At 37.9% G+C, this 18529-nt stretch overlaps 1 long non-coding RNA gene across 1 annotated transcript in view; it reads left to right on the top strand.

The window, feature by feature from the left end:
- Positions 1–18529, top strand: part of LOC134808665 (uncharacterized) — a 164090-nt gene that overhangs the window by 77991 nt on the left and 67570 nt on the right. The gene's annotated exons all lie outside the window — the stretch shown is intronic.

Genomic DNA, 18529 nt, shown 5'->3' with positions numbered 1-18529 from the left:
ATGGAATTGAATAAACCAGAGTGGAATGGAATGGAATGCAATGGAATGCAAAGGAATTTAAACAACTCGAATGGAATGGAATGGAATCGAATGTAATATAAAGGAAAGGAACGGATTGGAATGGAATGGAATTGAATCAACCTGAGTGGAAGGGAGTGGAATGGAATAGAATGGAATGGAATAGAATGGAATTGAATAAAGACATGTGGAATGGAATGGAATGAAATGGAATGGAATGCAATGGAATAGAATGAAATTGAACCAATTGGAATGGAATGCAATGAAATGGAATGGTATGGAATGGAATCAAATGGAATTGAATGGAATGGAATCAACCCTAGTGGAATGGAATTTAACGGAATGGAATCAACCGGAGTCGAATGGAATGGAAAGGAATGGAATGGAACACAATGGAATTGAATCAACCCGAATGGAATGGAATGGAATGGAATGGAATGGAATGGAATGGAATGGAATAGAGTGAAATGCAGTACAATGTAATTGAATCAACCCGAGTGGAATGGAATGGAATAGAAGGGAATGGAATGGATTGGATAGGAAAGGAATGCATTAGAATGGTATGGAATCCACTCTTGCAAAATGGAATGGAATTAAATGGAATGCAATAGAATGGAATGGAATCCACTCGAGTGGAATAGAATGGAATGGAATGGAGTGAAATGCAATAGAATGGAATTGAATCAGCATGAGTGGAAATGAATGGAATAGAATGGAATGGAATGGAATGGAATGGAATGGAATGGAGTGAAACCCAATAGAATGGAAATGAATCAACCCGAGTGGAATGGAATGGAATGGAAAGGAATGTCATGGAAACAACTGGAATGGAATGGAATGGAATAGAATGGAATGGAATGGAATAGAATGGAATGGAATAGAATGGCATTTAATCGATAGGAATGGAATGGAATGGAATGGAATGGAATCAACCCGAGTGTAATAGAATGGGATGGGATAGAATGAAATGAGAATGAATGGAATGGAATGGAATGGAATGGAATGGAATGGAATGGAATGGAATGGAAAATAATGAAATGGGAATGAATGGAATGGAATGGAATGGAATTGAATTGAATCAACCTGACTGGAATTGACTGGAATTGATTGGAGTAGAATGGAATTGAATAAACCAGAGTGGAATGGCATGGAATGCAATGGAATGCAAAGGAATTGAAACAACTCGAATGGAATGGAATGGAATCGAATGTAATATAATGGAAAGGAATGGATTGGAATGGAATGGAATGGAATGGAATTGAATCAACCTGAGTGGAAGGGAGTGGAATGGAATAGAATGGAATGGAATAGAATGGAATTGAATAAAGACATGTGGAATGGAATGGAATGAAATGGAATGGAATGCAATGGAATAGAATGAAATTGAACCAATTGGAATGGAATGCAATGAAATGGAATGGTATGGAATGGAATCAAATGGAATTGAATGGAATGGAATCAACCCTAGTGGAATGGAATTTAACGGAATGGAATCAACCGGAGTCGAATGGAATGGAAAGGAATGGAATGGAACACAATGGAATTGAATCAACCCGAATGGAATGGAATGGAATGGAATGGAATGGAATGGAATGGAATGGAATGCAGTACAATGTAATTGAATCAACCCGAGTGGAATGGAATGGAATAGAAGGGAATGGAATGGATTGGATAGGAAAGGAATGCATTAGAATGGTATGGAATCCACTCTTGCAAAATGGAATGGAATTAAATGGAATGCAATAGAATGGAATGGAATCCACTCGAGTGGAATAGAATGGAATGGAATGGAGTGAAATGCAATAGAATGGAATTGAATCAGCATGAGTGGAAATGAATGGAATAGAATGGAATGGAATGGAATGGAATGGAATGGAATGGAGTGAAACCCAATAGAATGGAAATGAATCAACCCGAGTGGAATGGAATGGAATGGAAAGGAATGTCATGGAAACAACTGTAATGGAATGGAATGGAATAGAATGGAATGGAATGGAATAGAATGGAATGGAATAGAATGGCATTTAATCGATAGGAATGGAATGGAATGGAATGGAATGGAATCAACCCGAGTGTAATAGAATGGGATGGGATAGAATGAAATGCGAATGAATGGAATGGAATGGAATGGAATGGAATGGAATGGAATGGAATGGAAAATAATGAAATGGGAATGAATGGAATGGAATGGAATGGAATTGAATTGAATCAACCTGACTGGAATTGACCGGAATTGAATGGAGTAGAATGGAATTGAATAAACCAGAGTGGAATGGCATGGAATGCAATGGAATGCAAAGGAATTGAAACAACTCGAATGGAATGGAATGGAATCGAATGTAATATAATGGAAAGGAATGGATTGGAATGGAATGGAATGGAATGGAATTGAATCAACCTGAGTGGAAGGGAGTGGAATGGAATGGAATGGAATGGAATAGAATGGAATTGAATAAAGACATGTGGAATGGAATGGAACGAAATGGAATGGAATGCAATGGAATAGAATGAAATTGAACCAATTGGAATGGAATGGAATGAAATGGAACGGTATGGAATGGAATCAAATGGAATTGAATGGAATGGAATCAACCCTAGTGGAATGGAATTTAACGGAATGGAATCAACCAGAGTGGAATGGAATGGAATGGAATGGAATGGAATGGAACACAATGGAATTGAATCAACCCGAATGGAATGGAATGGAATGGAATGGAATGGAATGGAATAGAGTGAAATGCAGTAGAATGTAATTGAATCAACCCGAGTGGAATGGAATGGAATAGAAGGGAATGGAATGGATTGGATAGGAAAGGAATGCATTAGAATGGTATGGAATCCACTCTTGCAAAATGCAATGGAATTAAATGGAATGCAATAGAATGGAATGGAATCCACTCGAGTGGAATAGAATGGAATGGAATGGAGTGAAATGCAATAGAATGGAATTGAATCAGCACGAGTGGAAATGAATGGAATAGAATGGAATGGAATGGAATGGAATGGAATGGAATGGAATGGAATGGAGTGAAACCCAATAGAATGGAAATGAATCAACCCGAGTGGAATGGAATGGAATGGAATGGAATGTAATGGAGTGGAATGGAATGGAATGGAATAGAAAGGAATTGAGTCATCTGGAATGGACTGGAATGGAATGGAATGGAATTGATTCAACCCGAGCAGAATGGAATGGTATGGAATGGAATGGAATGGAATGGAGTACAATGGTATTGAAGCAACTGGAGTGGAATGGAACGGAATGTAATGAAATGGAATGGAAAGGAATCAACCCGAGTGGAGTGGAATGTAGTGCAATGGTATGGAATGGAATGGAATGGAATAGAATGGAATGGAATGGAATAAACCCGAGTGGAATGGAATGGAATGTAATAGAATGGAATGGAATGGAATGGAACAGAATGTATTTGAATGAACCAGAATTGAATGGAATGGAAAGGAATGGAATGGAATGGAATGGAACAGAATGTATTTGAATGAACCCGAATTGAATGGAATGGAATTGAATGGAATGGAATGGAACAGAATGTATTTGAATGAACCAGAATTGAATGGAATGGAAAGGAATGGAATGGAATGGAATGGAACAGAATGTATTTGAATGAACCCGAATTGAATGGAATGGAATGGAATGGAAAGGAATGGAATGGAATGGAATGGAATGGAGAAGAATGGAAATAATGAACTGGAATGGAATTGAATGGAATGGAATAGAAAGGAATTGAATCAAGTGGAATGGAATGGAATGGAATTAACCCGAGTAGAATGGAATCGAATGGAGTGGAATTCATTGGAATGGAATGTAATGGAGTGGAATGGAATGGAATGGAAAAGAATGGAATTGAATCAGCTGGAATGGAATGGAATGGGATGAAATGGAATGGAATGGAATGGAATGGAATGGAATGGAATAGAACGGAATAGAACAAACTGGAATGGAATGGAATGGAATGGAATGGAATGGAAAGGAATGTCATGGAAACAACTGGAATGGAATGGAATGGAATAGAATGGAATGGAATAGAATGGCATTTAACCAATAGGAATGAAATGGAATGGAATGGAATGGAATGGAAAGGAATGGAATGTAAAGGAATTGAATCCACCCGAGTGTAATAGAATGAGATGGAATAGAATGAAATGGGAATGAATGGAATGGAATCGAATGGAATGGAATGGGATGGAATATAATGAAATGGGAATGAATGGAATGGAATGGAATGGAATAGAATGGAATTGAATCAACCTGACTGGAATTGAATGGAAATGAATGGAGTAGAATGGAATTGAATAAACCAGAGTGGAATGGAATGGAATGGAATCTAATGTAATAAAATGGAAAGGAATGGATTGGAATGGAATGGAATGGAATGGAATGGAATGGAATCAACCTGAGTGGAACGGAATGGAATGGAATGGAATGGAATGGAATGGAATAGAATGGAATTGAATAAAGCCATGTGGAATGGAATGGAATGAAATGGAATGGAATGCAATGGAATAGAATGAAATTGAACCAATTGGAATGGAATGGAATGGAATGAAATGAAATGGAATGGTATGGAATGGAATTGAATGGAATGGAATCAACCCTAGTTGAATGGAATTTAACGGAATGGAATCAACCGGAGTGGAATGGAATGGAATGGAATGGAACACAATGGAATTGAATCAACCCGAGTGGAATGGAATGGAATGGAATGGAATGGAATGGAATGGAATGGAATAGAGTGAAATGCAGTAGAATGTAATTGAATTAACTCGAGTGGAATGGAATGGAATAGAAGGGAATGGAATGGACTGGAATGGAAAGGAATGCATTAGAATGGTATGGAATCCACTCTTGCAAAATGGAATGGAATTAAATGGAATGCATTAGAATGTTATGGAATCCACTCTTGCAAAATGGAATGGAATTAAATGGAATGCAATAGAATGGAATGGATTCGACTCGAGTGGAATAGAATGGAATGGAATGGAGTGAAATGCAATAGAATGGAATTGAATCAGCACGAGTGGAATTGAATGGAATGTAACGTAATGTAATGGAATGGAATGGAATGGAATGGAGTGAAACCCAATAGAATGGAAATGAATCAACCCGAGTGGAATGGAATGGAATGGAATGGAATGGAATAGAATGGAAGTGAAACAACCCGAGTGGAATGGAATGGAATGGAATGGATTGGAATGAAATAGAATGGAATTGAATCAAACCGAGTGGAATCGAATGAAATGGAATGCAATGGAATGGAATGGAATGGAATGGAATGGAATGGAATGGAATGCATGGAATTCAATCAACCCGAGTGGAATGGAAAGGAATGGAATAGTATGGAATGGAATGGAATCAACACGAGGGGAATGTAATGGAATGGAATAGAATGGAATGAAATGGAATGGAATGGAATGGAATGGAATGGAATGGAATGGAATGGAATGAAATGGAATGAAATGGAATGGAATGGAATGGAATGGAATGGAATCAACCCGAGTGGAATGGAACAGAATGTAATGGAATGGAATGGAAAGGAAAAGAATGGAACGGAATGGAATGGAATCAATCCGAGTGGAATGGAATGGAAAGGAATGAAAAAGAACGGAATGCAATGAAATGGAAAGGAATCAACCCGAGTGGAGTGGAATGGAACGGAATGGTTAGGAATGGATTGAAATGGAGTAAACCCGAGTGGAATGGAATGGAATGGAATGGAACAGAATGTAATTGAATCAACCCGAATGGAATGGAATGGAATGGAATGGAGTAGAATGCAAATGAACGAACTGGAATGGAATTGAATGGAATCGAATAGAAGGGAATTGAATCAAGTGGAATGGAATGGAATGGAATGGAATGGAATGGAAGTGAATAAACTCGAGAGTAATGGAATGGAATGGAATGGAATGAAATGGAAAGGAATGGAATCAACCCGATTGGAATGGAAAGGAAAGGAATGGAATAGAATGGAATAGAATGGAATGGAAAGGAATCAACCCTAGTAGAGTGGAACGTACTGCAATGGTATGGAATGCAATTGAATGGAATAGAATGTAATGGAATGGAATAAACCCGAGTGGAATGGAATGGAATGGAATAGAATGGAATGGAATGGAATGGAACACAATGTATTTGAATGAACCCGAATGGAATGGAAAGGAATGGAATGGAATGGAATGGAGAAGAATGGAAATAATGAACTTGAATGGAATTGAATGGAATGGAATAGAAAGGAATTGAATCAAGTGAAATGGAATGGAATGGAATGGAATGGAATGGAATGGAATAAACCCGAGTAGAATGGAGTCGAATGGAGTGGAATTGACTGGAATGGAATGTAAAGGAGTGGAATGGAATGGAATGGAATGGAAAAGAATGGAATTGAATCAACTGGAATGGAATGGAATGGGATGAAATGGAATGGAATGGAATGGAATGGAATGGAATAGAACGGAATAGAATCAACTGGAATGGAATGGAATGGAATGGAATGGAATGGAAAGGAATGTCATGGAAACAACTTGAATGGAATGGAATGGAATAGAATGGAATGGAATGGAATAGAATGGAATGGAATAGAATGGCATTTAATCGATAGGAATGGAATGGAATGGAATGGAATCAACCCGAGTGTAATAGAATGGGATGGGATAGAATGAAATGGGAATGAATGGAATGGAATGGAATGGAATGGGATGGAAAATAATGAAATGGAAATGAATGGAATGGAATGGAATGGAATTGAATTGAATCAACCTGACTGGAATTGAATGGAATTGATTGGAGTAGAATGGAATTGAATAAACCAGAGTGGAATGGAATGGAATGCAATGGAATGCAAAGGAATTTAAACAACTCGAATGGAATGGAATGGAATCGAATGTAATATAAAGGAAAGGAACGGATTGGAATGGAATGGAATTGAATCAACCTGAGTGGAAGGGAGTGGAATGGAATAGAATGGAATGGAATAGAATGGAATTGAATAAAGACATGTGGAATGGAATGGAATGAAATGGAATGGAATGCAATGGAATAGAATGAAATTGAACCAATTGGAATGGAATGCAATGAAATGGAATGGTATGGAATGGAATCAAATGGAATTGAATGGAATGGAATCAACCCTAGTGGAATGGAATTTAACGGAATGGAATCAACCGGAGTCGAATGGAATGGAAAGGAATGGAATGGAACACAATGGAATTGAATCAACCCGAATGGAATGGAATGGAATGGAATGGAATGGAATGGAATGGAATAGAGTGAAATGCAGTACAATGTAATTGAATCAACCCGAGTGGAATGGAATGGAATAGAAGGGAATGGAATGGATTGGATAGGAAAGGAATGCATTAGAATGGTATGGAATCCACTCTTGCAAAATGGAATGGAATTAAATGGAATGCAATAGAATGGAATGGAATCCACTCGAGTGGAATAGAATGGAATGGAATGGAGTGAAATGCAATAGAATGGAATTGAATCAGCATGAGTGGAAATGAATGGAATAGAATGGAATGGAATGGAATGGAATGGAATGGAATGGAATGGAGTGAAACCCAATAGAATGGAAATGAATCAACCCGAGTGGAATGGAATGGAATGGAAAGGAATGTCATGGAAACAACTGGAATGGAATGGAATGGAATAGAATGGAATGGAATGGAATAGAATGGAATGGAATAGAATGGCATTTAATCGATAGGAATGGAATGGAATGGAATGGAATGGAATCAACCCGAGTGTAATAGAATGGGATGGGATAGAATGAAATGAGAATGAATGGAATGGAATGGAATGGAATGGAATGGAATGGAATGGAATGGAAAATAATGAAATGGGAATGAATGGAATGGAATGGAATGGAATTGAATTGAATCAACCTGACTGGAATTGACTGGAATTGAATGGAGTAGAATGGAATTGAATAAACCAGAGTGGAATGGCATGGAATGCAATGGAATGCAAAGGAATTGAAACAACTCGAATGGAATGGAATGGAATCGAATGTAATATAATGGAAAGGAATGGATTGGAATGGAATGGAATGGAATGGAATTGAATCAACCTGAGTGGAAGGGAGTGGAATGGAATGGAATGGAATGGAATAGAATGGAATTGAATAAAGACATGTGGAATGGAATGGAATGAAATGGAATGGAATGCAATGGAATAGAATGAAATTGAACCAATTGGAATGGAATGGAATGAAATGGAACGGTATGGAATGGAATCAAATGGAATTGAATGGAATGGAATCAACCCTAGTGGAATGGAATTTAACGGAATGGAATCAACCAGAGTGGAATGGAATGGAATGGAATGGAATGGAATGGAACACAATGGAATTGAATCAACCCGAATGGAATGGAATGGAATGGAATGGAATGGAATGGAATGGAATAGAGTGAAATGCAGTAGAATGTAATTGAATCAACCCGAGTGGAATGGAATGGAATAGAAGGGAATGGAATGGATTGGATAGGAAAGGAATGCATTAGAATGGTATGGAATCCACTCTTGCAAAATGCAATGGAATTAAATGGAATGCAATAGAATGGAATGGAATCCACTCGAGTGGAATAGAATGGAATGGAATGGAGTGAAATGCAATAGAATGGAATTGAATCAGCACGAGTGGAAATGAATGGAATGGAATGGAATGGAATGGAATGGAATGGAATGGAATGGAATGGAGTGAAACCCAATAGAATGGAAATGAATCAACCCGAGTGGAATGGAATGGAATGGAATGGAATGGAGTGGAATGGAATGGAATGGAATAGAAAGGAATTGAGTCATCTGGAATGGACTGGAATGGAATGGAATGGAATTGATTCAACCCGAGCAGAATGGAATGGTATGGAATGGAATGGAATGGAATGGAGTACAATGGTATTGAAGCAACTGGAGTGGAATGGAACGGAATGTAATGAAATGGAATGGAAAGGAATCAACCCGAGTGGAGTGGAATGTAGTGCAATGGTATGGAATGGAATGGAATGGAATAGAATGTAATGGAATGGAATAAACCCGAGTGGAATGGAATGGAATGTAATAGAATGGAATGGAATGGAATGGAACAGAATGTATTTGAATGAACCAGAATTGAATGGAATGGAAAGGAATGGAATGGAATGGAATGGAACAGAATGTATTTGAATGAACCCGAATTGAATGGAATGGAATTGAATGGAATGGAATGGAACAGAATGTATTTGAATGAACCAGAATTGAATGGAATGGAAAGGAATGGAATGGAATGGAATGGAACAGAATGTATTTGAATGAACCCGAATTGAATGGAATGGAATGGAATGGAAAGGAATGGAATGGAATGGAATGGAATGGAGAAGAATGGAAATAATGAACTGGAATGGAATTGAATGGAATGGAATAGAAAGGAATTGAATCAAGTGGAATGGAATGGAATGGAATTAACCCGAGTAGAATGGAATCGAATGGAGTGGAATTCATTGGAATGGAATGTAATGGAGTGGAATGGAATGGAATGGAAAAGAATGGAATTGAATCAGCTGGAATGGAATGGAATGGGATGGAATGGAATGGAATGGAATGGAATGGAATGGAATGGAATAGAACGGAATAGAACAAACTGGAATGGAATGGAATGGAATGGAATGGAATGGAAAGGAATGTCATGGAAACAACTGGAATGGAATGGAATGGAATAGAATGGAATGGAATAGAATGGCATTTAACCAATAGGAATGAAATGGAATGGAATGGAATGGAATGGAAAGGAATGGAATGTAAAGGAATTGAATCCACCCGAGTGTAATAGAATGAGATGGAATAGAATGAAATGGGAATGAATGGAATGGAATCGAATGGAATGGAATGGGATGGAATATAATGAAATGGGAATGAATGGAATGGAATGGAATGGAATAGAATGGAATTGAATCAACCTGACTGGAATTGAATGGAAATGAATGGAGTAGAATGGAATTGAATAAACCAGAGTGGAATGGAATGGAATGGAATCTAATGTAATAAAATGGAAAGGAATGGATTGGAATGGAATGGAATGGAATGGAATCAACCTGAGTGGAACGGAATGGAATGGAATGGAATGGAATGGAATAGAATGGAATAGAATAAAGCCATGTGGAATGGAATGGAATGAAATGGAATGGAATGCAATGGAATAGAATGAAATTGAACCAATTGGAATGGAATGGAATGGAATGAAATGAAATGGAATGGTATGGAATGGAATTGAATGGAATGGAATCAACCCTAGTTGAATGGAATTTAACGGAATGGAATCAACCGGAGTGGAATGGAATGGAATGGAATGGAATGGAATGGAATGGAACACAATGGAATTGAATCAACCCGAGTGGAATGGAATGGAATGGAATGGAATGGAATGGAATGGAATGGAATGGAATAGAGTGAAATGCAGTAGAATGTAATTGAATTAACTCGAGTGGAATGGAATGGAATAGAAGGGAATGGAATGGACTGGAATGGAAAGGAATGCATTAGAATGGTATGGAATCCACTCTTGCAAAATGGAATGGAATTAAATGGAATGCATTAGAATGTTATGGAATCCACTCTTGCAAAATGGAATGGAATTAAATGGAATGCAATAGAATGGAATGGATTCGACTCGAGTGGAATAGAATGGAATGGAATGGAGTGAAATGCAATAGAATGGAATTGAATCAGCACGAGTGGAATTGAATGGAATGTAACGTAATGTAATGGAATGGAATGGAATGGAATGGAGTGAAACCCAATAGAATGGAAATGAATCAACCCGAGTGGAATGGAATGGAATGGAATGGAATGGAATGGAATGGAATGGAATAGAATGGAAGTGAATCAACCCGAGTGGAATGGAATGGAATGGAATGGATTGGAATGAAATAGAATGGAATTGAATCAAACCGAGTGGAATCGAATGAAATGGAATGCAATGGAATGGAATGGAATGGAATGGAATGGAATGGAATGCATGGAATTCAATCAACCCGAGTGGAATGGAAAGGAATGGAATAGTATGGAATGGAATGGAATCAACACGAGGGGAATGTAATGGAATGGAATAGAATGGAATGAAATGGAATGGAATGGAATGGAATGGAATGGAATGGAATGGAATGGAATGAAATGGAATGAAATGGAATGGAATGGAATGGAATGGAATGGAATCAACCCGAGTGGAATGGAACAGAATGTAATGGAATGGAATGGAAAGGAAAAGAATGGAACGGAATGGAATGGAATCAATCCGAGTGGAATGGAATGGAAAGGAATGAAAAAGAACGGAATGCAATGAAATGGAAAGGAATCAACCCGAGTGGAGTGGAATGGAACGGAATGGTTAGGAATGGATTGAAATGGAGTAAACCCGAGTGGAATGGAATGGAATGGAATGGAACAGAATGTAATTGAATCAACCCGAATGGAATGGAATGGAATGGAATGGAGTAGAATGCAAATGAACGAACTGGAATGGAATTGAATGGAATCGAATAGAAGGGAATTGAATCAAGTGGAATGGAATGGAATGGAATGGAATGGAATGGAAGTGAATAAACTCGAGAGTAATGGAATGGAATGGAATGGAATGAAATGGAAAGGAATGGAATCAACCCGATTGGAATGGAAAGGAAAGGAATGGAATAGAATGGAATAGAATGGAATGGAAAGGAATCAACCCTAGTAGAGTGGAACGTACTGCAATGGTATGGAATGCAATTGAATGGAATAGAATGTAATGGAATGGAATAAACCCGAGTGGAATGGAATGGAATGGAATAGAATGGAATGGAATGGAATGGAACACAATGTATTTGAATGAACCCGAATGGAATGGAAAGGAATGGAATGGAATGGAATGGAGAAGAATGGAAATAATGAACTTGAATGGAATTGAATGGAATGGAATAGAAAGGAATTGAATCAAGTGAAATGGAATGGAATGGAATGGAATGGAATGGAATGGAATAAACCCGAGTAGAATGGAGTCGAATGGAGTGGAATTGACTGGAATGGAATGTAAAGGAGTGGAATGGAATGGAATGGAATGGAAAAGAATGGAATTGAATCAACTGGAATGGAATGGAATGGGATGAAATGGAATGGAATGGAATGGAATGGAATGGAATAGAACGGAATAGAATCAACTGGAATGGAATGGAATGGAATGGAATGGAATGGAAAGGAATGTCATGGAAACAACTTGAATGGAATGGAATGGAATAGAATGGAATGGAATGGAATAGAATGGAATGGAATAGAATGGCATTTAATCGATAGGAATGGAATGGAATGGAATGGAATCAACCCGAGTGTAATAGAATGGGATGGGATAGAATGAAATGGGAATGAATGGAATGGAATGGAATGGAATGGGATGGAAAATAATGAAATGGAAATGAATGGAATGGAATGGAATGGAATTGAATTGAATCAACCTGACTGGAATTGAATGGAATTGATTGGAGTAGAATGGAATTGAATAAACCAGAGTGGAATGGAATGGAATGCAATGGAATGCAAAGGAATTTAAACAACTCGAATGGAATGGAATGGAATCGAATGTAATATAAAGGAAAGGAACGGATTGGAATGGAATGGAATTGAATCAACCTGAGTGGAAGGGAGTGGAATGGAATAGAATGGAATGGAATAGAATGGAATTGAATAAAGACATGTGGAATGGAATGGAATGAAATGGAATGGAATGCAATGGAATAGAATGAAATTGAACCAATTGGAATGGAATGCAATGAAATGGAATGGTATGGAATGGAATCAAATGGAATTGAATGGAATGGAATCAACCCTAGTGGAATGGAATTTAACGGAATGGAATCAACCGGAGTCGAATGGAATGGAAAGGAATGGAATGGAACACAATGGAATTGAATCAACCCGAATGGAATGGAATGGAATGGAATGGAATGGAATGGAATGGAATGGAATAGAGTGAAATGCAGTACAATGTAATTGAATCAACCCGAGTGGAATGGAATGGAATAGAAGGGAATGGAATGGATTGGATAGGAAAGGAATGCATTAGAATGGTATGGAATCCACTCTTGCAAAATGGAATGGAATTAAATGGAATGCAATAGAATGGAATGGAATCCACTCGAGTGGAATAGAATGGAATGGAATGGAGTGAAATGCAATAGAATGGAATTGAATCAGCATGAGTGGAAATGAATGGAATAGAATGGAATGGAATGGAATGGAATGGAATGGAATGGAATGGAGTGAAACCCAATAGAATGGAAATGAATCAACCCGAGTGGAATGGAATGGAATGGAAAGGAATGTCATGGAAACAACTGGAATGGAATGGAATGGAATAGAATGGAATGGAATGGAATAGAATGGAATGGAATAGAATGGCATTTAATCGATAGGAATGGAATGGAATGGAATGGAATGGAATCAACCCGAGTGTAATAGAATGGGATGGGATAGAATGAAATGAGAATGAATGGAATGGAATGGAATGGAATGGAATGGAATGGAATGGAATGGAATGGAAAATAATGAAATGGGAATGAATGGAATGGAATGGAATGGAATTGAATTGAATCAACCTGACTGGAATTGACTGGAATTGAATGGAGTAGAATGGAATTGAATAAACCAGAGTGGAATGGCATGGAATGCAATGGAATGCAAAGGAATTGAAACAACTCGAATGGAATGGAATGGAATCGAATGTAATATAATGGAAAGGAATGGATTGGAATGGAATGGAATGGAATGGAATTGAATCAACCTGAGTGGAAGGGAGTGGAATGGAATGGAATGGAATGGAATAGAATGGAATTGAATAAAGACATGTGGAATGGAATGGAATGAAATGGAATGGAATGCAATGGAATAGAATGAAATTGAACCAATTGGAATGGAATGGAATGAAATGGAACGGTATGGAATGGAATCAAATGGAATTGAATGGAATGGAATCAACCCTAGTGGAATGGAATTTAACGGAATGGAATCAACCAGAGTGGAATGGAATGGAATGGAATGGAATGGAATGGAACACAATGGAATTGAATCAACCCGAATGGAATGGAATGGAATGGAATGGAATGGAATGGAATGGAATAGAGTGAAATGCAGTAGAATGTAATTGAATCAACCCGAGTGGAATGGAATGGAATAGAAGGGAATGGAATGGATTGGATAGGAAAGGAATGCATTAGAATGGTATGGAATCCACTCTTGCAAAATGCAATGGAATTAAATGGAATGCAATAGAATGGAATGGAATCCACTCGAGTGGAATAGAATGGAATGGAATGGAGTGAAATGCAATAGAATGGAATTGAATCAGCACGAGTGGAAATGAATGGAATGGAATGGAATGGAATGGAATGGAATGGAATGGAATGGAATGGAATGGAGTGAAACCCAATAGAATGGAAATGAATCAACCCGAGTGGAATGGAATGGAATGGAATGGAATGGAGTGGAATGGAATGGAATGGAATAGAAAGGAATTGAGTCATCTGGAATGGACTGGAATGGAATGGAATGGAATTGATTCAACCCGAGCAGAATGGAATGGTATGGAATGGAATGGAATGGAATGGAGTACAATGGTATTGAAGCAACTGGAGTGGAATGGAACGGAATGTAATGAAATGGAATGGAAAGGAATCAACCCGAGTGGAGTGGAATGTAGTGCAATGGTATGGAATGGAATGGAATGGAATAGAATGTAATGGAATGGAATAAACCCGAGTGGAATGGAATGGAATGTAATAGAATGGAATGGAATGGAATGGAACAGAATGTATTTGAATGAACCAGAATTGAATGGAATGGAAAGGAATGGAATGGAATGGAATGGAACAGAATGTATTTGAATGAACCCGAATTGAATGGAATGGAATTGAATGGAATGGAATGGAACAGAATGTATTTGAATGAACCAGAATTGAATGGAATGGAAAGGAATGGAATGGAATGGAATGGAACAGAATGTATTTGAATGAACCCGAATTGAATGGAATGGAATGGAATGGAAAGGAATGGAATGGAATGGAATGGAATGGAGAAGAATGGAAATAATGAACTGGAATGGAATTGAATGGAATGGAATAGAAAGGAATTGAATCAAGTGGAATGGAATGGAATGGAATTAACCCGAGTAGAATGGAATCGAATGGAGTGGAATTCATTGGAATGGAATGTAATGGAGTGGAATGGAATGGAATGGAAAAGAATGGAATTGAATCAGCTGGAATGGAATGGAATGGGATGGAATGGAATGGAATGGAATGGAATGGAATGGAATGGAATAGAACGGAATAGAACAAACTGGAATGGAATGGAATGGAATGGAATGGAATGGAAAGGAATGTCATGGAAACAACTGGAATGGAATGGAATGGAATAGAATGGAATGGAATAGAATGGCATTTAACCAATAGGAATGAAATGGAATGGAATGGAATGGAATGGAAAGGAATGGAATGTAAAGGAATTGAATCCACCCGAGTGTAATAGAATGAGATGGAATAGAATGAAATGGGAATGAATGGAATGGAATCGAATGGAATGGAATGGGATGGAATATAATGAAATGGGAATGAATGGAATGGAATGGAATGGAATAGAATGGAATTGAATCAACCTGACTGGAATTGAATGGAAATGAATGGAGTAGAATGGAATTGAATAAACCAGAGTGGAATGGAATGGAATGGAATCTAATGTAATAAAATGGAAAGGAATGGATTGGAATGGAATGGAATGGAATGGAATGGAATGGAATCAACCTGAGTGGAACGGAATGGAATGGAATGGAATGGAATGGAATAGAATGGAATTGAATCAACCTGACTGGAATTGAATGGAAATGAATGGAGTAGAATGGAATTGAATAAACCAGAGTGGAATGGAATGGAATGGAATCTAATGTAATAAAATGGAAAGGAATGGATTGGAATGGAATGGAATGGAATGGAATGGAATGGAATCAACCTGAGTGGAACGGAATGGAATGGAATGGAATGGAATGGAATAGAATGGAATAGAATAAAGCCATGTGGAATGGAATGGAATGAAATGGAATGGAATGCAATGGAATAGAATGAAATTGAACCAATTGGAATGGAATGGAATGGAATGAAATGAAATGGAATGGTATGGAATGGAATTGAATGGAATGGAATCAACCCTAGTTGAATGGAATTTAACGGAATGGAATCAACCGGAGTGGAATGGAATGGAATGGAATGGAATGGAATGGAATGGAATGGAACACAATGGAATTGAATCAACCCGAGTGGAATGGAATGGAATGGAATGGAATGGAATGGAATGGAATGGAATGGAATGGAATAGAGTGAAATGCAGTAGAATGTAATTGAATTAACTCGAGTGGAATGGAATGGAATAGAAGGGAATGGAATGGACTGGAATGGAAAGGAATGCATTAGAATGGTATGGAATCCACTCTTGCAAAATGGAATGGAATTAAATGGAATGCATTAGAATGTTATGGAATCCACTCTTGCAAAATGGAATGGAATTAAATGGAATGCAATAGAATGGAATGGATTCGACTCGAGTGGAATAGAATGGAATGGAATGGAGTGAAATGCAATAGAATGGAATTGAATCAGCACGAGTGGAATTGAATGGAATGTAACGTAATGTAATGGAATGGAATGGAATGGAATGGAGTGAAACCCAATAGAATGGAAATGAATCAACCCGAGTGGAATGGAATGGAATGGAATGGAATGGAATGGAATGGAATAGAATGGAAGTGAATCAACCCGAGTGGAATGGAATGGAATGGAATGGATTGGAATGAAATAGAATGGAATTGAATCAAACCGAGTGGAATCGAATGAAATGGAATGCAATGGAATGGAATGGAATGGAATGGAATGGAATGGAATGCATGGAATTCAATCAACCCGAGTGGAATGGAAAGGAATGGAATAGTATGGAATGGAATGGAATCAACACGAGGGGAATGTAATGGAATGGAATAGAATGGAATGAAATGGAATGGAATGGAATGGAATGGAATGGAATGGAATGGAATGGAATGGAATGGAATTAAATGGAATGGAATGGAATGGAATGGAATGGAATCAACCCGAGTGGAATGGAACAGAATGTAATGGAATGGAATGGAAAGGAAAAGAATGGAACGGAATGGAATGGAATCAATCCGAGTGGAATGGAATGGAAAGGAATGAAAAAGAACGGAATGCAATGAAATGGAAAGGAATCAACCCGAGTGGAGTGGAATGGAACGGAATGGTTAGGAATGGATTGAAATGGAGTAAACCCGAGTGGAATGGAATGGAATGGAATGGAACAGAATGTAATTGAATCAACCCGAATGGAATGGAATGGAATGGAATGGAGTAGAATGCAAATGAACGAACTGGAATGGAATTGAATGGAATCGAATAGAAGGGAATTGAATCAAGTGGAATGGAATGGAATGGAATGGAATGGAATGGAAGTGAATAAACTCGAGAGTAATGGAATGGAATGGAATGGAATGAAATGGAAAGGAATGGAATCAACCCGATTGGAATGGAAAGGAAAGGAATGGAATAGAATGGAATAGAATGGAATGGAAAGGAATCAACCCTAGTAGAGTGGAACGTACTGCAATGGTATGGAATGCAATTGAATGGAATAGAATGTAATGGAATGGAATAAACCCGAGTGGAATGGAATGGAATGGAATAGAATGGAATGGAATGGAATGGAACACAATGTATTTGAATGAACCCGAATGGAATGGAAAGGAATGGAATGGAATGGAATGGAGAAGAATGGAAATAATGAACTTGAATGGAATTGAATGGAATGGAATAGAAAGGAATTGAATCAAGTGAAATGGAATGGAATGGAATGGAATGGAATGGAATGGAATAAACCCGAGTAGAATGGAGTCGAATGGAGTGGAATTGACTGGAATGGAATGTAAAGGAGTGGAATGGAATGGAATGGAATGGAAAAGAATGGAATTGAATCAACTGGAATGGAATGGAATGGGATGAAATGGAATGGAATGGAATGGAATGGAATGGAATAGAACGGAATAGAATCAACTGGAATGGAATGGAATGGAATGGAATGGAATGGAAAGGAATGTCATGGAAACAACTTGAATGGAATGGAATGGAATAGAATGGAATGGAATGGAATAGAATGGAATGGAATAGAATGGCATTTAATCGATAGGAATGGAATGGAATGGAATGGAATCAACCCGAGTGTAATAGAATGGGATGGGATAGAATGAAATGGGAATGAATGGAATGGAATGGAATGGAATGGGATGGAAAATAATGAAATGGAAATGAATGGAATGGAATGGAATGGAATTGAATTGAATCAACCTGACTGGAATTGAATGGAATTGATTGGAGTAGAATGGAATTGAATAAACCAGAGTGGAATGGAATGGAATGCAATGGAATGCAAAGGAATTTAAAC

Source organism: Pan troglodytes, chromosome 17 (assembly GCF_028858775.2).
Source record: "Pan troglodytes isolate AG18354 chromosome 17, NHGRI_mPanTro3-v2.0_pri, whole genome shotgun sequence".
NCBI classification, from domain to species: Eukaryota; Metazoa; Chordata; class Mammalia; order Primates; family Hominidae; genus Pan; species Pan troglodytes.
The sequence above is the reverse complement of the archived record's forward strand: the minus strand, read 5'-3'. Positions and strand labels throughout refer to the sequence as shown.